Source organism: Macrobrachium rosenbergii, chromosome 41, assembly GCF_040412425.1.
Source record: "Macrobrachium rosenbergii isolate ZJJX-2024 chromosome 41, ASM4041242v1, whole genome shotgun sequence".
NCBI lineage: Eukaryota > Metazoa > Arthropoda > Malacostraca > Decapoda > Palaemonidae > Macrobrachium > Macrobrachium rosenbergii.
This window is the reverse complement of record NC_089781.1, coordinates 1,577,026-1,601,896: the sequence shown is the minus strand read 5'-3', so window position 1 is coordinate 1,601,896 and position 24,871 is coordinate 1,577,026. Positions and strand designations below refer to the sequence as shown.

The window sequence follows — 24,871 nt, the reverse complement described above, 5'->3', positions numbered from 1 at the left end:
GTATGCAGTAATTAATTGTCGTTTAGGTATTATTCTAGCATTTCATTCTTATTATTATTTTTGGTTCTTGTTTAACAAATAAAATCAGTCCTACTGTAAAGTGTCTGTCAAGCAATTAACAAACTTAATTCATGAAAAGAGGAAAGATGAGAGTATTGTTTATACGTCAGCCTTACTGAAAATTAGGCAATGTTGACCAAAGATGACTACTGCCTTAATTCTGGTGAGAACAGCCCAGGGTAACCATGAAACCTGAGAACCAAAAGGGTTGTGGGATAATATAAATTAATGTAACGGGTCGTTCGTGATGATTTGCAGTAGATATATATATATATATATATATATATATATATATATATATATATATATATATATATGTATATATATATATATATATATATATATAATCAGAAAGCTACAAACGTCCTATAATATCCAATTCCTCTACCTCGGAAAATATAATGTTAAAAATTTTAGTTGATAATAAGTCTACCGTTCCGTGGGATCGAACCAGCGACGGACGGAGAATCAGGACTACAGTGACACACTAACCAGTCGGCCACAAGAGAGGTATAAATGAATACCATCTCCCATCAGCCCACCCGTCGAACTCAGGTGTTTTGCGTTTGGAGACGATATCCACCCACCTCTGCCATGTTGACCGTGTAGTGCGTTTGTCGCAAAATTATGACTATTTATCACATCACCGTGATTCATAACAATCAGACGTTTGTAGCTTTCTGATTGTATATGAATCACGGTGATGTGATAAATAGTCATATATATATATATATATATATATATATATATATATATATATATATATATATATATATATATATATAAACATTAAGCTACAAATGTCCTTTAATATAGTTCACTCTACTCTAAATAAAAATATTTTCATATATTACCCGAAGGGGAGTTTTTTTATTTGATAATAAGTTCGTCGACGTACTTATTATCAGCTGAAAAAAATTCCCCTTCGGGTAACAGATATGAAAATATATTATTTCCGAGGTAGAGCGAATTGAATATTAAAGGACATTTGTAGCTTAATGCTTGTATATGAATCACGGTGATGTGATAAAATTCATATATATATATATATATGTGTGTGTGTGTGTGTGTGTGTGTGTGTGTGTGTGTGTGTGTGTAGCGTGTGGGAGTTGTTTGCATAGCACTTGCATGAACCTTCACGTAAATCCGTAGTCTATTGTAAGATTAAAATCCGGCTTTCTCCCTGTCGTGCGCTCGGTTATTTATAAATTTCAGCTCGACGAAACTACCAATTTTCGAAATTATAAACTCTTAGTCATTAGGCGGCAATTGGACCTCTTAGGACCACTTATTAGAAAACTGCATTCCGAGTGGACGCTATTTTGCACCTTGGGAGGGTCTCACGCAAGAAAGTCGTGTCGTGAATCCCGAAAAGAAGGAATTTTAGTCGGTCCTTGAGCGGTATTAAAAGAGTTGGGCGACGTTACTTATCGCGCTGAATTACGGCACACATGCATTGCAATAAGGGAGAAATAATAGACTTGTAGTGCAGCACTCATGATTTGAGTGGTGCGTGCATGGTGAACTGCTTTCACTCTTTCCGTGGCCTTTTTATTTACTTATTATTTTTATTATTATACCCTTCTTACTTTTCATTTCAGATAATTGCTAATTAAGCGCATGGATTTTTCTAGGTAGGTTCATTATCGGTATAATTATTCATGGTTGATAATATTTTACCAGCTTGAAGTGCCGCTTATCATGAGATGGCATCTGCCTTCACACCAAGGTCTACATTGCATTAGCTTTTGCTTGCATATATATATATATATATATATATATATATATATATATATATATATATATATATATATATATATATATGACTTTATATCGAATTCACTTTACCCGGGGAATAACTTACAGGCAAGGGGAATCATTTCTGATAAGTGCAGCTGCCCGGCCGGGATTTGAACCTGGGCATTTGGTTTAGATAGAGTGACAAAGTCCTCTTATCACCTTCTGTGTCAGAACAGGTCCAAATCTTGGTTGAGGCAGATTCGCTTATCAGTTAAGATTCCCCTTGTGTGTAAGTTATTTGTAAAACAAAGTGATTCCGATAATAAATGGTATTTGTTGCTCAATATTTGTGAGTGAAAAAGTCGTTTGAGTATGAATGACACACTCACACGCACATCTATGTACATATATATATATATATATATATATATATATATATATATATATATATATATACATGTCTACCCCAAAGCCAAATCAAAAAAGTCCTTCAAAAGAAGGCATCACATATACAAAAATAATAAAAGCACGTAAAAAGAAAAAGAAAGAAAGATATATATATATATATATATATATATATATATATATATATATATATATATATGATATATATAACCTGTATAATATATATGTGATTTTCCCAGTTTTCCCAGCAACTTGTGCCGTGACCTTTGAACTAGGTTATCACAATGGATTTTGCGTGCGCGCAGGTTGTAGGCCAGTAGTGCATAATTACCGGGCCGGGGAAAAAATGAGGCAAAAGCGATCCATAAACAACAGGCCTTATACATCTGATATTCCAGTTACCTTTTATAGAAGGAAATCACGTAATTGCCACTCGTAGATGAGAGTCAAAGAAAGCTATTTGACGGATGATTTTGTAATAATAACAGCCAATGATATTCTGTCATTTAGCCTTTGGTAATCCTTTTGATCCCCGTGCTCGCCGCTCGATCAAAGAAATTAATTGGAGCTTCAATAACTGTTGATTTGCAGTGTTCTAAAGGTAATTGATTCGTTAACGTCCAAATACTAGATTACGGAACGACAAAAATCTGTCGGAATTATAACGGTGCAATAGAAGCCGCTGCTGCTGCTGCTGCATATCATTTCGACTCATTTCGTATGTCTGAGCAGGGGAACAATAACGTCGTTTCTCATTCCTTTCCCCTCCAATCACAGCTTTATTATATTAAATGTTTCTTCCGGATCTTTATGAACAGCAGGTTGACTAATGACGGCCCTTTTCTCTTTTTCCTTCCCCAGGTGAGAATGACACGCCGCCGCCGCCGCTCCTCGCACCCTTCGAAAAACGGGTAAGGCCGAGGAGGGGGTTTCCGTCAGCAGCGTTCCTGTGTCTGAAATGGAGACAGGCATTTTTGGCGTTGTAATGAGAGGGCGTATCGACGCGGGCCAATCTAGCACCAGTCCATTATATACCATAATAGCGATTTATTGAACGCCTAATAAACGGGGCAATCCTTGCCACGCTTAACGGGGCGTCCAGGCAACCGATATGTCAAACTTGGGTTCCAGGCTGCCTTCTGCCACGTAGAGGACGGTACGGTTACTCTTTTTCTCTTCGTTTTACTCTCTCTCTCTCTCTCTCTCTCTCTCTCTCTCTCTCTCTCTCTCTCTCTCTCTCTCCAGTGCGTTCTGTTTTCATAATTACTGATTGTCTCCCTCTGAAATTTTTGCAAGATCTCTCTCTCTCTCTCTCTCTCTCTCTCTCTCTCTCTCTCTCACATATATATATATATATATATATATATATATATATATATATATATATATATATATATATATATATATATATGTATGTGTGTGTATACACACACCGCCAAATACATGTAATGTGTATTTGCATATAGGTATGCATACACTGTATAGATATGAGAATTTAATACTGTATATACAAGCATTCACAAACTGGTACAAATACATTTAAATAAATAGTATCTTTGCCACGGTCACGTTTAGAAGTTGAAAGTCAAATCATTTCAGTCTTTGTCGAAAATCCTGTGGTTGTTAGAACTAGGAATATTTTTCTCCATTTAATTGTTTACTTAGTTTAAATGAAGATAATTGGGCTGGCATAGGCATTGCCCTTTGCATATTTTTATATTGCGTCCTGAGTATCCGTTGGTATATGGTAGCCTGCGTGGCGGTGCCTTTCTCTCTCTCTCTCTCTCTCTCTCTCTCCTTAGCGTGTTGTTGTACTCGCTATAGTTGTCTGTGTAAGTTCTCTCTCTCTCTCTCTCTCTCTCTCTCTCTCTCTCTCTCTCTCTCTCTCTCTCTCTGATGATCCATCCTTCATCATGGTTTGTGGTAAGAAAAAAAAATCGAAAACCTAATTATTAGAGAAATAATCAACAAGACTTATATCCAGAAATCGAATCCATCTCCAAATCTAACCCTCTCTCCTTTGGCCCATGTCCCGTCACTCCACAAAATTTCAGTGAAATTCATCGGTAACTTCCTGAGTTATCATTAAATTTTAGACTTACAGGCAGAAACAAACGAGAGCGGGTGAGCACATACAGAAAAACGTCCAACTTTGTTTCTGAGGATATTGTAGCTAAAAGGGATTAATTGTCGAAAAATATCACTGAGTAATTTTCAGGTGGACGTGAATATTAATTGTAATTTTACTTCTTTTTTTGTTTGCATCGGTAATCCCCATTTTGTAAACAACGAACGCGAGGATTAATTGGCTTTTAATTGGTAAGTGGAACTTTTGACCCCATGTTTCATCTCCCAGAGCACTCAAGCTCTCCACCCTTTTCTGCGTCATGAATCACACACCTTTCCTTTCGTAATGGGACATTTTGTGACCAATTTTAGGTGGATGGGGTTTCAGTGATATGTATCGATTAACGAGGTCGATTTAGCCAGCCATGCCGGTCTTGTAGTTTCATGAAGGAAAACATGTTACAACAAACACTCATCACTCCCCACCCCACCCCACCCCCCAAAAAAAATTAAAAGTAGCTGAAAGACGCAACGCTGAACCCCATCCCCAAATAAAAACGGAATATAAAAAACAACCTTATAAGGGACCGGTCACGTAATTTTGATTTTGTTGTTACGGTGATAAGTAGGCCAGTTTTTCGACCCCTCCCCTCCAACTTGCCCCATGGCCATAAGTCTTCTCCCCTTTTCCCTCTCCTCACAGCCTCAAGCCTTTTGGGCTTTAGGTGGTAAATATCTTTGTGGGCTTTATTTTTTAAACCTTTTTGGGAGAGAGGACCTACCATTTGTTGCCAAAAGTTATTGTCCTTTCTGTATTTTCTCATTCTATTTTATTCTTTGGTGTTTTGGGGTGTTAATGTATGATTAGGTGCCTCTTAGGGCTTCTGATGTCTGTCTCTTTTGTTTTATTATATTTTAACTTTCTCCGCGTCAAACGACTGTTTTTAGATAATTTATGCCAGTATATCTGTATGCCAATACGTCTCTTGTCATTGTTGCCTAATTTTTTTTACTCTCTCTCTCTCTCTCTCTCTCTCTCTCTCTCTCTCTCTCTCAACGTATGATGTGTAAAATGCTTTTTTCTGCGAATCCCTCTCTTTCTTGGTACGTTATGGCATTAAAGCAGTTTGTGTATAGCTAACGTCAGGTGATGTTTAATTCGCCATACAGAAGAATCGCTTTATGGTTGCAGTCATTCAATCCAAATTAACAGAAGAGTACACTTAATCTCGTTCCATTTCCCCTATAAAGCAACATGCGTTAAAACAACTGTTCTCCCTTTGTTCTCTCTCTCGCTCTCTCTCTCTCTCTCTCTCTCTCTCTCTCTCTCTCTCTCTCTGGCGCGCGCGCTTTTTTCATTATTAATTGCTCGTTTTACTTTTCCGTTCTTTACAACGGCTTGTCACAAATTAGCGTGGGCGTGAGCCATGAGGGCTGAATTCACCATGGGCGTTTATATGCAAGGGCTGTTATTTGGATCCATTGCGGGCAGACTTCCGCCCTTATAGACTTCCGCGGCTTCATTCTTCCCAGTGGAGAGACTTCTCAAAAAGTTTGCGGATCTGAAAATGGGCAATCAGTACTCTTTCCAACGTTAATTACGAATCCAATTTATTTACGTTTCGTTTTTACAGAGCCGTAATCCGGACGTCCCGTATGTGGCTCTCTTTAAAATGTCATTCGTTTAGCAAACGCGTTTAAAAAAAAATTACGTTATTAATTACTGGGCGATATAATTGAATTCATTACGGACTTCACGCTTCTTAATATTAATAAAAGGGGAATTATATGTGTGTCTTGCATCCCTCCTCTTGTGCTAAACTCATTTATCATGTTCGAGGAAGCGTCGTCGATATTAATCCGGCTCTTTAATGTGTCCTCACACTCCTCAGTTCGCTAAGAATAACGACAGCGTCGAGGGAGATGGCATCCTCTCAAGTATTTTGTGTGAGGAGCAAAGAAAGAGGACGATGATTGCAGGAGCTGTGCCGTGGATGGGCGCCCTGGGACTCTTCGGCCCGGGCCTTCTTCATTTGGATGCAACGCGCGATTCTAAGATGCTTGCGCTTTTTGTCAATCCCGAGGTCTTCGTTGTCGTTATTACCGTTGTTGGCTTTTGTGCGACAATGACTTGTCATGCACTTTTTTCCCCACCCCCCATTTTTTAGTTGTTGTTAAAGCTTTGAAAGGTTGTCGAGAGGTGTTTGAACGGCGTTGTTTTGATAGATTGCTTCTTTTGTTTAGGGGTTGACTTTTATTTTACATTCAAACATCGCCTGCCTTAAGGTTTGACTTCTGACAGTTATGTTGCTACTCCAGTCAGGAAGGTACCGACCTTCGGCTCATGATGATCATTATCATCGTTGTGACAAATATGACAAATATTTTTTATTCGTTTTTGAGACTGAACCTGCTCTTCATTATATTGTTTTGCTTAAAAAGTGACGACGATAAACCACTTGTAGCATTATGTTTTGTGGTACTGTGATTTATATTTACACATCCTGAGTAGGATGAAGTTTTGTTTGTTGTTCTTTTCTGTAAGGTTTATGGAAATGAATCCTTTTATTTTATACCCGAAAATTACCTATCTTGATGTGATATGGACTGGATTTCACCTTGATTCATGTGATCCCTGTAAAATGACCCTCGTAGGAGAAGTTCTGTCAGTGTGGTACACTGTAGGCATTACTAAAAGGTTGTTTGCAGTGTCCAGTCGGCCCCTAGATGCACCCACTTCTTAGCGTTTTATTTTAACCATTCTCGCTTCCTTTCTTCCAGTTTGCTGTCCAAACACTTTAACTCTCTTTTGTTACTGTCTTCAGCGCTGAATGGTCGTAAGTGCCCCCAAGCTTGGCTTAATAGCCGAATTTTCATAAATCATCCAGTCCTAGAAAATGGAAGATAGAAGAAGCATGATTTAAATTTTATATTCTTTTGGTCTTTTCATAATGTGTAAGATTCTACGCTCAAATTTGCAGCCTTGTCCAGTACACCTGCATAGTACTAATCAGGATGAATAAGTCAGTGACAATCTTTAAAATATTCATTTGAATGGAAAATCAATTTCATATTTGAATGTCATTTAGACTGATATTTAATTATTGTTTTAAACTGATATCTAATTATTGTTTTGAACTGATATTTAATTATTGTTTTAACTGCGGCGGGAACCATTTCGTGAATAGAATATTAGCTCCAGTGAGGCAATTATCTATATTTTTTTCCAGCTAACTTCGACTAGGCTATATCAGTTAATAGACATTTCAGTCCTCAGATACTTTGGTATTTTTTCTTATATTCATTTGCTTTCATGGGGCACCAAGTCTGGAAAAAAAAAGACTTTGTAATGTTAAACCATCCTAGTGCTGAAACTTACGACAGGCCATGTGAATTTGTTTAAAGTGACGATTGGTCATAATGAGTCCAGAAGAGTTCCTAGAGGGAGCATTTATTTTTTTTCGATTAGTATTTGGGTTTTTAGGTTGAAGTACTGTACCATCATTTTCTCTCTTTTTAATACCTCTTCTTGAAAACCGTCTTTATGGACATGCTCAGCGATGAGGAAATTAATGTTAGCAGTGGGAAAGACTGTGAGGGAGGATGTGACGTTTTTCGGGTGCGGAAATTTAGATTTGAAAAAGATTCATGCTCAGGAAATCGAGATATAAGGAAAAGACAAGTTTTTTTTATTATTATTTTTAGAATCTTAATGAGGATATGGAAATCTCATTGTGGATTCTGGAGGAAGCAGCCGACGCTCTTTTTATAACATTGGGAGAAATGAGTGGCCCTTTTTATGGCCGTGATTGCAGGGCTGAATCCGATTGAGGCGTCTCTCGACGTCACAGGCTCCTATGCGCTCGGCTAGGGCGGGTGTTGAACATTTTTTAGAAGTCGGGATATGACGAGTTCTTACGTTTCTTGTTATTTTTTTCAACTTTTCTTGTTATTTTTACATTATTATTGTCTTTTATTTTTTTTAGTGTGAACAGTGGTCATGAGGATTCTGGTTTTATGTTTTCTTGACAGATTTCAGTATTTTTAGATTTATAGTGAGCAGCAGAAAGATGGCTTTGTTTATTTCTTTATTTAGAAAATTAAAAGTTTACATTCATTTTATGGCAGTGCAAATTACATCTTATTGAGGATTTTATGGTACTTTAGATGAGACTAAATAACTGGTTATATACATGTCTTGAGTTATAGTTATCCACCGCATTTTCAAATTGTTCATGAGTGTTTTGTGTACATCATTGTGTGGCTACTAACGACAACCCAGAGGACCTGCTGATTTTAGTATTTTGGTTAACCATATGCTTGTAAACACGCACACGATCTATTTAAACTCTACGGGAACTAAACTGCACATTTAAAATACTGTTTTTGGCGTTAGTTGTCATTATTCATTTAAATAGAAAATCTAGTAATTTTTTCCGAGAAAACCACGCATGCCTGCATCCTAGGAATAATTTTCTGCCCTCTTGTAAAGCTTCCACCCTTCACCTTTATACGTTTTCGAATTGTTATTATTATTTTCCCTCACAACTTTACCAGGTTTGTATCTCCGATGCTGGATCTGGGCTGCAACCTGCCTTCTGATCTGACCTCCATACTTTATTTTCTTAGGAATCCAACACTCCTGATGTTCTCAGGATGATAGGTACTACTTCCATTTCAGCTTACCATAGTCTCCTCATTTTCATATTTAGATCTGGGTGCTTATGGTTTCTCTGTTTTTGTCCTTGTGCCTTCATAGATATTTTAAGGGTTTATTTACCGAAATGAGGTCTGGTCTTCGAACCTGTATCACATGGTTAGTCTTTACATCATGGTCCCAGAGTACTTTTAATTATTAGTTTTCCTGCATTTTTCCTGGAATATAATGGTACCACTTGTCTGCATTTGGTAGGAATTTTTTTCACAGAGCTTCCAAGCCAAGTCCTTAGCGTCTGTGTCATGCTCTTTTTTTTTTTTATTATTAATTTTGAATTAATGCTAGACATAAACGTATGATGTAGTGTATGGTCTCCATATTCAGTTCTCATTTGCAGCATACAGGTGATGATGGTGTTTAGAAATATATCGTATTTTATGCTTAACATGTACGTAGTTCATTGGAGAGTGGAAGCATTACCATGCTTTCACTCTCCCTGTTGGGTTTTCCCATCGTCAACCATTGCCAACTGCCATCTCCAGACACATCCCAAATCTGCCTCAGGTGCCGGACATACATTTGTTTGTCCTCCCATTTCTCTTTCATTTTACTTGACCCTTTTCTCGTAATTGCCAGGTTCTTCGGCAACAGATTTGAGTTGTTCATTCTAAGCTGTTTTCAACCACCCATCTGCACTTTGCCTAAGGCTACTGGCAAAGTACTTTTTTTTTCTCAGTGCTGATACAGACCTCCTTACTTGCGTTACTCACCCACCTTACCTGTTTGGTAAGCAGAGTCTTACCACACTTGCACATGGATGTAGTGCGTTACTGATGGTCGTCAGTTTTCCTATTTTTCTGTCCACGTTTTCTAGGTCTTCAATTGTCCAGTCTACTGCTCCTTCACTATATTTTACTGCTGTAACAGCCCATTTATTGACTGCTTTCAGTGTTTCCACCATTATTATAATAATTAAAAGTGAATGATTGTCCGTATGAAACAGGCGTAATTAGCCATTAACCATAAACAACATAATGCCACTGAATGAAAAGTGAATGGAGAGGATAAAATAACAGATGGATAATATTCGAGATAAATATATCGACAAATAGTGTTACATTTGAGTTTCAAATGGATATTGCTACCTTAAACGGGCGGTAGGAAAGTAATATTTTCCATGACGCCGAATATTGATGCTTTGGAGATATTTTATGTCGCCTTGCTTGCTCATGGTATCGTTTCCTCAGTGGAACGTAAATATTTCAAAGATGGCGTATGCTTGCTGAATAAGTAAAGAAATGTAAGAAGGTGCACGAGTAAGTAAATGGGTAATATGGAATAATCAAACGAGATGTGGAGTGCGAGAGCAAAATATCTTAAATCAATTTTGTCCGACATATTTGACTTCAAATGATTTAGGTTTCACAACAGAACAGGGACATTTTGCACATAGAGCATTTTTCTCTAAATAGGGAATATGACGGCATAACTCTGCATAAAGCGAGGCGATAGATGTTGGGGAAAAACATTTTTAGTGACATTTTAAGTAAAACACGCCGATCTTTGTACACGACTTTCTCTTTACTTAATTGCTATTTAGTACCCAGATGTTCATAAGGCGATTGTTTTTTAACACAAATATGATTTTAATGGAGTTGAATTATCATCCAAATTTTAGTCGTGTGCATAAATCTTGTTATATATTCTGCTTGGTTTGATTAAATGATCGATTTTATACATTTATACAGAGTTCATTTTTAAGTATTTTCTCTTCTTCTTCGCTCACATTAACGAAATTATGTCGCTAAAGATACATTTTCCTGGCTCGACAACGTCTTCCCAAGAATGGCAGAAAACACTTGAATAAACATATCTTCGTCCTTTTTCTACATCTCATTAAAATATTCAGTTGCTTCCAAGCTGGTGTTCCGCGCTGATGAGGATAATTGTCCTTGGAGTGACCGTGACGAAGAAATAAAACTGCTGGTGATGCTCACTCTTGTGCATTTGTGGTTCTACCTGTGAGGTTTAACGCATTTCAGTCTACAGCTCATTCCTGGTGTGTGTGTTTTTTTTCCGGGTAATTCAACTGGAAGTACTTGTAGAAAATTGATTCGGCTTTTTTAGTTGGTATTTTTATATTATGTAAATATTCTCTCTCTCTCTCTCTCTCTCTCTCTCTCTCTCTCTCTCTCTCTCTCTCTCTCTCTCTTAACTTGTAGCTGAACATTTTCTAACAAATTTTCAGAAATTGAGAATAGATTTTATTTTTAAAACTTCTATCCCCATACGAAATTTTTCTCTCTCTCTCTCTCTCTCTCTCTCTCTCTCTCTCTCTCTCTCTCTCTCTCTCTCTCTCTCTCTCTCTCTCCGGAGCATATAGATGGAAATTTATACAAGACGAAATGGTAGACGAGCTCTGACTAATTTTCAAAACTGCCACAGCCACTTCCCCACAAAAAAAAATGGAGAAAGACATGTCAAGATTTCCATAGCACTGCTGGCATGAAATAGCATTTGCTCTTTGCATTTCAAAGACGGACAAAATCGTCCCTTTGGATAGGGGGGAAGAAGAGACCTGAGAGAGCAAGAAGTAGACACAGACAGATAGACAGACAGAGTCTCTTCCGAAGGCTCGCCAGTGCTTCGTGCGTTCCCGTGTAATCAGACTAAAAGTCTTCAGGTTTATTATCATGAATGATAGAAGCCTCAGGGGAGACCATTATCCCAGCTTCAGCTGGGCGTCACGGGGAATGCTCGATTCAATCAATCAGCCGGGCTCTGGTGACTGGGGAAAAGAATTTTCATGAGAACACAGAAACGTTTTAGCGACGGGAACGCTTGGAACTTTTATGCCGACAGTGGAATGGTTTAAACAGTAGCAACTTTTGGGTGTGTGTGTTTTTTTATGCTGAAAAAGAAACGTTTAAAATATAGCAACATTTTTATTTTATTAGGTTGGCTTAAAAAATTTGTAAGTGATATCAACATTTAGGGTTTCTGTGATTTAGAATTTTGTGCATGCCAGATTTGTTTTAGTGACGATTGCTTTGAATTTAAGAAAAAGGAGGCTTGTCTAAGAAATTTCATGTCAAAAGAAGCTTGTAAGGGACGTGTATGTTTAATTAAGCGACCAGGGAAACGTTTAGAAAATATCTGAATAGCATTCTCTTTCATGGAGAGAAACGTTTTAGTAATACGAACTATTAAATTCAGTTTATCGTTAGCCATTTATAAGGTTGTGAAGAAACTAAAGGTGCAGTAAAGACTATCGCACTGAACATGTGCCGGAATAATTGTTACTAGAGAAGGAATACTTATGCTTTCTTCTGATGCAGATTATTCTTATTTATTGGCATTATTAGTATTCATAAAAAATAAACTCCATCACATACAGAATGAATGAGCTCATCCGTAATAACAATTATTCGTACAGACGAAGTAAGGAAGTAAGAAACAAAGTATAATCTTGTTGGATTGGACTTTTGACGTTGCGTAAGTGACGAACACGACCAAGATGACAAAGTGTTGATTGATTAATGCAATGTAAAATGGCATTGCAACGACTATGGTCATCAACGTAGCGGAAGAAAGATAGGGTCCTAGGTTTTGACCTAGGCGTTTGAATTAAGATTCTACTTCGACATGCGTTCGTGCATTCAAGAATTCGTGTGTACCGTTCGTGCGGAGATGGTCTTTTCGTGATCATGAGAGCAGACAGCCCTAAAAGAGAAGTTCCATGGCAGGTAGGGGAAGAGCGAGGTATAAAAAGAATTAGTAAACAAGAAAAATGGTATTCATGTATCTGGTCCCGAGGGATCATAAAAACGAGCTTTTCGGCGTGTTTCCTGCGAGCAAGGTAGGACCAACTGGGATGAGGAAAGGTAAACTTCATTTAACGTGTGTCAACTCAACGCTCGGATTTACAGACTGAATTCATTTCAGAAACTTGATTCGTTTTTATTGTGATGAGTAGATGTGCTACCCTATGGAAGTATATAGTTCCTTGTTGGACGGGTCGATATCGTACTGGGCTAGCACTGCTGGGGCCCGCGTTCGACTCTCCGGCCGGCCACTGAAGAATTAGAGGATTTTATTTCTGGTGATAGAAATTCATTTCTCGCTATAATGTGGTTCGGATTCCACAATAAGCTGTAGGTCCCGTTGCTAGGTAATCAATTGGTTCTCAGCCACGTAAAACAAGTCTAATCCTTCGGGCCAGCTCTAGGAGAGCTGTTAATCAGCTCAGTGGTCTGGTTAAAATAAGGTATATATATATATATATATATATATATATATATATTGTGTATATATATATATATATATATATATATATATATATATATATATATATATATATATATATATATATATATATGGAAGTACATTTTTACAGGACTAGGATTTCGAATGGCAACCTGCAGGCAGATTTTCTGCTTTGTCAACATTAAATCTCATTAGGGAGTCTGGGGCAAACTTAAGATCTGAATAGGTTAAGCATGCTTAGCCTGACGCCAAATGTTCACTATAAAATTAATTTTTCAGGAAAAGAAACCGAGTAATGGCCATCGGAGTACAGAGGCATTCATCGAAATTGATTTAATCAAGACTAATACTTTATATTCTGGCACATTAAGCATGTTACTCTCATGTTCCGTTGTCTTGCCATTAGTAATCATGCATGTGACGGACAGACGTTGGAGACGTTGCCTTTTCAGTATGGTAGATTCTAATGACAAATTAATGCACAGAGGGTTAACAGTATCTGTGAGAGAGATGTTTATTTAACTAACTGCAAGACGCACAGACTTTAGTATCAGAGAGAGAGAGAGAGAGAGAGAGAGAGAGAGAGAGAGAGAGAGAGAGAGAGAGAGAGGTGATTGAATGAATATTAAGATCAGAAAGATATTTAATCAATCAAGTACTCACAGACTTTCGTATGAGAGAGAGAAAGAATGAAAGAGAGAGTCGAATGAATATTAAGAACAGAGAGATACATAGTGAGTCATATACGCAGACTCTAGTATGGGTTAGAGCGAGAGAGAGAGAGAGAGAGTACATCTAGATATTAGTATTCAAGAGTGCGGTATTTTAGCATTAGAGAGAGAGATAGATATTGACAGACACGAACAGACTCCAGCACCCGAGGGGGAGAGAGTGTGCTTCAAAGGAAGAATGAATTACAATCGCCGGATGGCGTTTATGTTAGGAAAATGGGGGATTTACCGACAAGGGTGACACCAGAAGATGAAGGTGGGGAGATGGGATGCGTGAGGGGGGCGGGGGAAGGGGTGGAAAGGGACTGGGCTAAAGATGAGAATTTGGAAAAGGGATTTAGGGAAACAATGTTCTTTCACTTAAGGAAGTTTGTTTTCATTTGGATGTTTGGTTTACGCAGTCTTTGATTTGTTCTTCCAGTTTGCTTCTTCTTTGCCCATTGTTGTTGAATGCAGAGAATCCTAAAATAACCTCTTCATGGAATTATCAATAATGTTATCATCAACTAGATCTCGGGTTGTCATTGACGTTCGGGTTATTGTTATTGCTGATGCGTTTATTCCGTGAATTGGAAAGGGGTACGATACGCCTGCAAGATATTCGACAGATTATTTAAACGATTATTGAAGATAGGAAATATTTTTTTATTATTTCACAGGGAATGATAAATGGATCCTATTGCATCAATTCCCTTTTTGTTTAGCGAGGAAACATTTGAACACAAGGATTTATTATTATTATTATTATTATTACAGATTATTTAAACGATTATTGAAGATAGGAAATATTTTTTTATTATTTCACAGGGAATAATAAATGGATCCTATTGCATCAATTCCCTTTTTGTTTAGCGAGGAAACATTTGAACACAAGGATTTATTATTATTATTATTATTACAGATTATTTAAACGATTATTGAAGATAGGAAATATTTTTATTATTTCACAGGAATAATAAATGGATCCTATTGCATCAATTCCCTTTTGTTTAGCGAGGAAACATTTGAACACAAGGATTTATTATTATTATTATTATTACAGATTATTTAAACGATTATTGAAGATAGGAAATATTTTTTTATTATTTCACAGGGAATAATAAATGGATCCTATTGCATCAATTCCCTTTTTGTTTAGCGAGGAAACATTTGAACACAAGGATTTATTATTTTTATTATTCTTTGTTTTCCATGTGGATGAAGTGATACATTTTTTGTGTTTTTGTGTATATTGTGGATATTGTACACCTGTAAAGACGATAAGAGTTTGTTGCCAAAAGACAAGAACGGTAATTAGAAAATTTGTTTTTGCGTAACATCTGAAAATATATGTAAAATATTAGCAATACATAAAGGAAAACTTTAAAAAGACTTCACTTCATCCATTATTATTATTAATATTTTTATTATCATTATTAATTGGCTAGTTTCCATGTTATTAGAATATCTCTAAGCCTTCCTCACCATTTAATTGAGGTCCTAAAGTGGGATAAAGTCAGTTATTATTATTATTATTATTATTATTATTATTATTATTATTGAATTTCTGTGATTTTCAAAGTAGATTGTGAAGATTTTACTAACATTTTCCCATTTCTGGAAAAGAATTTCCTTTTGCACCACTTGAATCTGTGTGACTGTTTATTTACATGTTTGCAGTCTCTCTCTCTCCTCTCTCTCTCTCTCTCTCTCTCTCTCTCTCTCTCTCTCTCTCTCTCTCTTAAATTTAAGATGCCTCCGTGGTAATGAGAGGATCATTCCAAAATGGGGCGAGAAATCTGTTAAAAAGGTACGTTGCATCATAAAATGTAGCGAAATTTATGAAAACGCGTTTTTGGGACAAGGCGCTCCTTAGGCTGGTTGTGCGGGCTGGGAGGTAGATAGGAGATGAAGGGGGGCATGTGGCCCGGAGGCTTTTGGGGTTGGGGTGGGGAAGGTGGTTATGATAAGTACGAAGGTTCATGTTCAAACACACCAAGGAAACCAGAGGAAGAATTAATCTCTCTCTCTCTCTCTCTCTCTCTCTCTCTCTCTCTCTCTCTCTCTCTCTCTCTCTCGACACCTAAGCATCGCTCGCCGCGATTAGCAAGAGCGTCGATGTAGGCAAACAAGCTCTTCTACGAGGGAAACCACTCCATGATGAAGCCGATGATTGGTCGGGTGATAGCGTAGATTACGGCGGTGGGAATGGCCGTAAACATTTACGTAAAGAGGGGAAGGGACGTATTTCAGCAGTGTTTTAAGATTGCTTCAATTTTTGAGGTGGAGGGCGAGGCTGCAGGAAAGGAGCTCGATTTTCAGGAGCGTTCAGTACAGTTAAGCTTGTATTTAATGTGCAATAGGTATTAGGTGAGAGTTTAAACATTTTTTTTTTTTCTTGGCAAGTAAACTAATTAAGATCTTTTATCTCCAGTATCTGTGACCACAGTTGTTGTGCTGCCACTTTCTAATAATGAATCAGTTAATTAATCAATCTTTTGTTTAATTAACGGTTAATAAAGCATTTTTCTCCTCCCCACCCAAAAAATCCTTTAACCCTTCCTCCCGTTCACGGAAAACGGCATCATTCAGGCTGGACTTGGAAAAATTATCACTCTCGGATTATTAAATTGGAACTCTGAAAATACAGCGTGCGTTGCTTTGAAAATAAATGGAGGAAGAACGGCCTGTGAGTTATGCAAAGAATTCAAGCGTTCCCTTGCACCTCGAGAGAGAGAGAGAGAGAGAGAGAGAGAGAGAGAGAGAGAGAGAGAGAGAGAGAGAGGTGTAGGGGTGCATGTTTGAGTGTCTCGACTTGAAGCGCAAAACTTTTGCGTTTGTTTGTTTAATCACGAGAGATCTGCTTTTGGTATATTCAGGGAAGACGAGTTATTTTTAGCAAACATTATCTCTTTCGGCAGCCGAAGCAAATATGACAACAACAAGCGTGGATGTGTGTACATGCTGCAGAACGATTGCGGTTGTGCAAGCGGCAGCCATACTCCTATGCACAGATGTTTTTGTTTGTGTGCGTAGCAACCTTTCTTTTAACTACATACGTTTGTGTTTATGACAGCGACATTGCTTCTTTTTACATACGCTTTTGTTTTATTAAGAATCAATCTTAAATTCGATTTGGTATATTTGGGATGACATTAAATTTTTTTTCCATAATTCATTTCCTCTTAGTTTGTGTTATATGACCAACAAAAGAGAAATGTCAAGGCAGTTATCATTCAAATCTCAGCATCCGTCTAAGTTTCACCGTCTTCGTAATTTGGCGTTTGATAAGTAAAAAGCTATTGCAGAAATCATTTAAATTTTGCATTAATCTAGTCAAACGCTTGCATTGAGGGAAATGGGCATATTTAATTCTCCTACTTGTATTATTTTTTAAATCTTATAGTTTTATTTATTCCATCCTTCAAAAAGATTAAATCCTCATAACTTGATTTCATTTGTGTGCTAAGAAAAAAACAGCGTTCAGAATTCTTGGAAACAATTAAGGATTTCATTTTTATGCTGATGAAGCTCTCATTACTCGAGTCTTCCAACGAAAGAAACAGAAGACCTCGACTTCCTGGGTAATTGTGTTAATAGAGGAAACCTGCACCATTTCTAATAATAATGGGGAAATAATCATATTTACCATTAGCTCATCGCGGGTATCCGATTAATCAAGAGGAAGAATTAAGAGTTAATGATGAATGGCATGCATAAATGGTTGTTTTTAGAAGGAAGAATTAAGAGTTAATGATGAATGGCATGCAGAAGAGGCGATAAATGGTTGTTTTAGAAAGGAAGGGCGGAATCCCTCCCCGCAGGAGCGGCATGTGGTTCGTGAGTGCTTTCTTTTCGGTAGGTCAGCATGCTTTATTTAGACTCCGGGGACCTGGTGCTTTCTCCCCGCGATTCGAGAGGGTGCAAAGGTAAAGGTGAATAATGGGTGAGAGCATTTCCTGAGCTATCTGCTTTAATAAAGGCGAAAAGCTTTGTGATATCGTAATTAGCCCGTAGTGCACCTCTCTCTCTCTCTCTCTCTCTCTCTCTCTCTCTCTCTCTCTCTCTCTCTCTCTCTCTCTCTCTCTCTCTCTCTCACGTTGTTTTGTGTGTGTGTATATGTATATATATATATATATATATATATATATATATATATATATATATATATATATATATATATATATATATATATAGAGTATGTATGTATTTGATGTGTTAATTAGAAAAATACTGTATTTGCATGGCCCCTTTCGCGACGACTGACGATGTTTATTAGAGAAAAAATGTTATATGTCTTTTGGAGTTCAGACGAACGTGAAATTTCAAGTTCTTTCCTTACATATTCATCCTAATAATAATTTTCCATGTGAAAAGTGTGCTATATGAGATGTAACTTGTCTTTTTATAAGTGTTTATGTATGTATGGATGTATGTAAATAAATGTGCACAGTCAAGCAATGTAGAGTAGCCAAGATGGATAAAATTACTCATAAACTGGCTATCTCTTAGGTAAAAATAGTGCTGTTTCCATTTTAATATTCTGTCCCATACTGGCATGCCTCTTATCCTTTTAGTATAATAAATTTTATTCTCTCTCTCTCTCTCTCTCTCTCTCTCTCTCTCTCTCTCTCTCTCTCTCTCTCTCTGCAGAGAAAAAGAGATGTTATTGTAATTGGCTAAGAGGACTTACCGCGTCTGTCCCCCATTCCTTTGTAGTGTTGTCTTTGGGGAGAGGTGTATATTGTGTTTGCTTTCTTTCGATAATGGAAGGCGACGAAGCCTCGCTCTCTGATTCAGGGAAGACAGATTTTTTTTTTCTCCTATTCCTCTTTCGCTCAGCGTCTCCTCTCTGGGACAGAGGCAGTTAAGTCAATATCACATATCTCCCGGTTCTGAATGGTAGCCTCTTGTTTTTTCTGCGTGCCAGGCTGAAGTTGGTGATGCAGTTTTGATGAGAGTGAAAAGTTTTGCGGAACTGGTAATTAGTTCCGGATTGACGCAGTTTTTTTCTCTGCTTTTCTCCAGGGATTGGCCTTGAAATACCAGGTGGTGTTCTTTTTCGCGTTTTTATTTTTTTGGTATCGATGATTTATTTGCTTGCATGTGCTATTGAAATTTTTTTTTTTTTTACAAAGTATGGGACGACTTTGTTTTTGTTTTTTTTTTTCATTTTGCTTTCATACCGCTACCCTTTCACTTGCTTCATCATTTGTAGCATCGGATTACTTCACTGTTTTCTTTATTAAAAAAGCAACGTTGTATTAGAAATTTTTTCTGAAATAAAACTCGGGAATTTATATAACTCAGAGTAGGTGACAGAGTAATGCATTTTGAGACTATTACTATACTGTCATTTCTCTTTTTGCATCAAAGGAACTTTAAGGTAATTTTCCCGTGATTCTTGTTTACGTAACCTGGAAATAGGACCGTAAATCTCTCTCTTTCTCTTCTGTCATTGTTCGTAAGTTGTTGATACTTGACAGACGATACAATAGGATAGTAGGCATTAATCTCGACGGGCACTAAAGGTAGGGCGAGATGGCAAGCTGGGATTTATTCTCAGGATTCGGAAGAGGATTAACGCAAAGTTCCTGTTGGCCCAAACACGGGATTAAGAAAGGCTCAGAGGTATGGTCAGTGGAGTACGGTGGGGTCGAAGGAAGATTAACAGAGGTCGCCCCATGATCACCAACAGGCGTGTTTGCTCCGGGGTCAGGTCGGGCTAATATTACACGCATTTCATAACGCGGCTGTTTGACTTGGTGCGAGAGCAGTGTATATGACGTATATATTTGGTCAGTCAGTTATGTGAATCGTATATTCAAGCAAAAAATACAGTAACTGTTCTGTACTGTTACCCCGTTAAATAATGGGGTAGATAGCCTATAGACAGACTCATATTGACGGCAGTGTCTCCCCACTATAAGGTGTTTTATATGTTTTGTATATGTTTAGTCCATTTATTTTAGTCAGTGAATATTTAAATAGAAATAACTGAAGGTCGTTCTGAACTAGGGGTGCTGATGTCGAGTGGGTAAGGGAAACCTCACTCCGACACATCGTGTTTGAGTTCAAATCGTACCACGGAGTTAATGGTTTCTTCATGTGCTTCTTGCGTTTGGGCCCTCCACTGACGAGCGTATTCAAAAGAGTGTGAGGAAAATGGGGAAATTAAGAAGTCACAAATTCTAAATACCTGGTAAAAAGAAATGACCAGTAGACCATTACACACGCACACACAATATATGTATGTATGTATATATATATATATATATATATATATATATATATATATATATATATATATATATATATATATATATATATATATATATATATATATATATATATATATATATATATATATATATATATATATATACTGTGTGTGTGTGTTTTTGTTGGGATCTTATTTTCAAGTACTACCGCGTCCAGGCATAATTAACCTAGAAGAAAAAATAATTGACTAAAAGTCAGATCTACTAGGAAGAAAAAAGAAAGAAGAAAATAAAACAGATAAGAAAATTCTTCCGTGTAATCTTTTCCCCAGACCGTAAGTAATTCAGTCTCCACTCTAAATTGAAAAGTCTTCGGGCCTTATTAATAGTTAATGCTAATCTTTGATTAATGATAAATAATGTTTGCTCTCTCTCTCTCTCTCTCTCTCTCTCTCTCTCTCTCTCTCTCTCTCTCTCTCACAGGTATAAAGAGAGGGCGCTATTCATCAGCTTTAACGTAAAGATGTTTTACCTGGACGTAGAAAATAATTTCTTGAGAATCGGTAAGAGTACGCGTTTGTTACTGTATTGTCATTAAGTACCAGGTAATATTTAACTATGCTGTTTGTCTATAAATAACCATATACCTATTGTATATATGACACTGTTGGTCTTACCATACACTGCATAACATTTGGTTACCTTTATTATTGATAGAAATCAAGAATTAAGGAGTTATTTGCCATGCAGGAAAGGTAAATTTAAGCATACAGTGAATTAACAAGTAAATAGGCAAATTAAAAATAAGGGCTTTGCTGTACACAGTTAACCAGCCTATCCCTTCAGCATGCATAGAAACACGAGTTGTAAAATTATACGATACTTAATCAGAAAAATATCGCTTCCTGGATATTGGGTTAGCACCCAGCTTAAAGATGCGGTACAGTGTGTATTTAGCAGGCTCGGCCATCTGTTTCTTCAAGAGGAACGGCATCAACAGGCACCAAAGAATAGGTAAACAACAACGCTAAAAATATGTAGGAAAGATTCCGATTGGAGCGTTTTGAGAACACACGGATGTTTATGTAATTTTACAGATTCTTGCCTGCTCGTAAACACACACACACACACACACATATATATATATTATATGTGGAACAGAAATAAATTTCTGACTCACATCAGGATCGAACCCAGGTCTTTCAAATGAAAGGCAAGGGCGCTGCCCACTAGGCCACACAAGTCTAAAAGAAGTTGGAACCTGAGAGCAACTGTACCCAAGGAATTACCTGGGCAAGCTAACTGCTTGCATACCAGCGAGTTTTCCCCAACTTCCCGACTCAGCAATGACCCAGTTGACAGCATTTCATTCGAATTATCCCTTCTGAGTGAATAAGATAGAAGTAATCAACACACACTCACGTGTGGAACAGAAATAAATTTCTGACTCACATCAGGTTCGATCCTGATGTGAATCAGAAATTTATTTCTGTTCCACACGTAATTGTGTGCTGATTATATATATATATATATATATATATATATATATATATATATATATATATATATATATATATATATATATATATATATATATATATATACTGAAGAAGAATCTGATAAAATGCAGGCGTTGCATAGATCAAATACCTTGCCGCAGTGTATGGAATTTAAAAATCCCGTTCTGATGCCCTTTGTTAATTAAGATCATTCATTTGATAACGTTCACAGATCAATATTGTTGAAAGTCGTGTGTCATGATAATATTCCCGTTAAATGTGTAAAGCTGATTGAAATAATCTTTGAACAAAGTAGATGCAAAGTTAAAGTTGACGGAGTCTTGCAGTAAGTAATGGAGGTGCTGCATTATAATGAGTTCCTCGTTGGACGGGTCGGTACAGTTCTCGACTAGCACTCTGCTGGGCCTGCTTTCGAGTCTCCGGCCGGCCAGTGAAGAATTAGAGGAATTTATTTCTGGTGATAGAAATTCATTTCTCGCTATAATGTGGTTCGGATTCCACAATAAGCTGTAGGTTCCGTTGCTAGGTAACCAATTGGTTTTTAGCTACGTAAAATAAGTCTAATCCTTCGGGCCAGCCCTAGGAGAGTTGTTAATCAGCTCAGTGGTCTGGTTAAACTAAGGTATACTTAACTTTTTGCATTATAATCTTATGTGACCTTTGCTGTTTGTCCCTTTCGTGGACTTTATTATGAAAAACAATGTTGAAGATGGAACAGAACATGATGCTGTTTTATTCCGAAAAACGCCAAAAGATTGAGAAACTTGATTAATAAATGCATCATATGTAGATTGTAGGTTTGGGAAAACAAAAGCATTGAGAACAGAGTATGCACAAAGGGTTAAAATAACACCAGATGGAGAAAAAAATAAAGAAGTTGATTATCTGAAATAATTACGGACAGTGATTTGAATGTAAAGGTATACATTAATTTGATGTTCATTGTTACACAGACATGAATCCGCGTGTGAAGAAGCAATTTCTTCAAGATTAAGTCGGTTTGAGAGTAAAGTTTTAATGAATATATTAGGAGTCAGATGGTAGGGTGGAGGAAAATGTCACCTTAAGGGAAATTACGAAAGTGATACTTTCTACTTTCTCAGTGTTCTCTCTTCAAGTTTCTCAGTCATAAGCATGTTTCCACCCCGGACAAATTCCGGACAGAATTCATTTCCCAGGACAATCGAATTCTCAGTTCCTATCTTAACTTTGGATCGCTGTTGCCCGGTTGACTTTGCGCTCTTGGGATTACGTCTGTATGTTTTTACCGTTGGTGCTCAAACTGTGTACTTGCAATTGTAATCATTGCAATCCAGCTTTCGAATATGAAAGCATGCAGTGCAGGCTTTGGACTCAGTGTCATTCATATAAGATTACTTACGTACATACATGAAAGCTCTGCTGGTGTTGGATACTTCAGAAGAAAGCGTACACTCCCTGTGATCGTCAGGTTTTCTCTTCAGAATTATCGGAAAATGATTGCAATATTGTGGGCATAATAAAAACGTTAATCCGGCGGAAATCACTGAGAAGAAATTATTTTTATACTACACACACACACACACACACACACACACATATATATATATATATATATGTATATATCATATATATATATGTTTATATGTATTTATAATACATATACATACATACATACATACATACATACATACATACATACATATATATATATATATATATATATATATATATATATATATATATATATATATATATATATATATATATGATCTGCCGAGAGAGAGAGAGAGAGTGAGAGAGTGAGTTTTGTGTAGGCATAGGGAACTTTGCAAAGGATGTGGCTATTGACGTCCAAATGTACCTCCACCAGAAGTTATGAGTTGGCGTCCTAGGGGGATTGTTTTGTAGAGCCTGGGCCCAGTAGCTATGATGGCGACCACGCTGCCCTGGAGAGAATGACATTTTTGGTCGTATGTATAGAGAGACAGAGAAAGGGGTGGCAGAGATATATGTATGTATTTGCACGATAAATCGACATCAAATAGAATTGAGTGAATTGTGTGATATGTATATACATACATACATACATACATACATACATACATACATACATACATACATACATACATACATACACTCACATATCTATACATTATATATGTGTGTATAAATATACAATACCTATGATTATATATAAATATTTATATATATATATATATATATATATATATATATATATATATATATATATATATATATATACAGTATATATAATATATATATATATATATATATATATATATATATATATATATATATATATATATATATATATATATACAGTATATATAATATAAATATATATATATATATATATATATATATATTATATATATATATATATATATATATATGTATGTATGTATGTATGTATGTATGTATGTATGCATGCATGTATGTATGTATGTATAAAGAAAAAGTGGAAATAGGTTAATGTAAGTAGGTTTCCGAAATGGATAACAAGAAACTATGAAAAAAACATGTGAACTTAATTTTGGAAAATGCCAAGCACTTGGAAAAGGAAGGAATGGAGACAAACGCATAGAGGGTGCCAATGCCTGCTAGGAGGACATTAGACTTCTCAAGACAGTTGGTGACTATGATATTCGCTACTAACAGTACATGGGAAAGCCACATCGACACGAATCCTCCTAGCCATGTGATTACCAAGATCCGTGCTCCCTCCCACCCATCATCGGGCTTAGAGGTAGGGGCATATTATTCTTTAGGCCTTGCTGACGGCATTCATCGCAGCCTGCCACAGCGTCGCATCTTCTGCCGAATTCTTTGAACTGGTCCTTTATTAGTGGCTCCAGATCATCATTGTCTCCCTTGACGTGGAATCCTTGATCACGAACTTGGCCGTTGTGTGAGGCCGGTCCTGTTTTCTGGCAACATCCTAAAAGACTCCCCTCGGCATCCTACCAAGAAGGCCCCTTTCAGATGGCCAAGGGGGCACAATATACCAAAAGATTGATGGCATTGCGGTGGTGTCCTCTCTCGGAGTGCTCATTGGGAAATTTTTGGATCGCATCGAGGAAGCAACTTAGGGACAAATGCTTTGCTAAAATCATCGTTGAGAGGGTTACAAGAAGGGTAATAAACCGATGGTAAGACTCGAGAGATGACAACACTGGTCAAATAGTCCTTTGCTTTTGCAGTCAGATAACAACGGTGTACGAA

General features: G+C 37.0%; 1 protein-coding gene across 1 annotated transcript in view; it reads left to right on the top strand.

Moving 5' to 3' along the window:
* Lac (Lachesin) overlaps positions 1–24,871 on the top strand; it is a 396,064-nt gene that overhangs the window by 62,546 nt on the left and 308,647 nt on the right. The gene's annotated exons all lie outside the window — the stretch shown is intronic.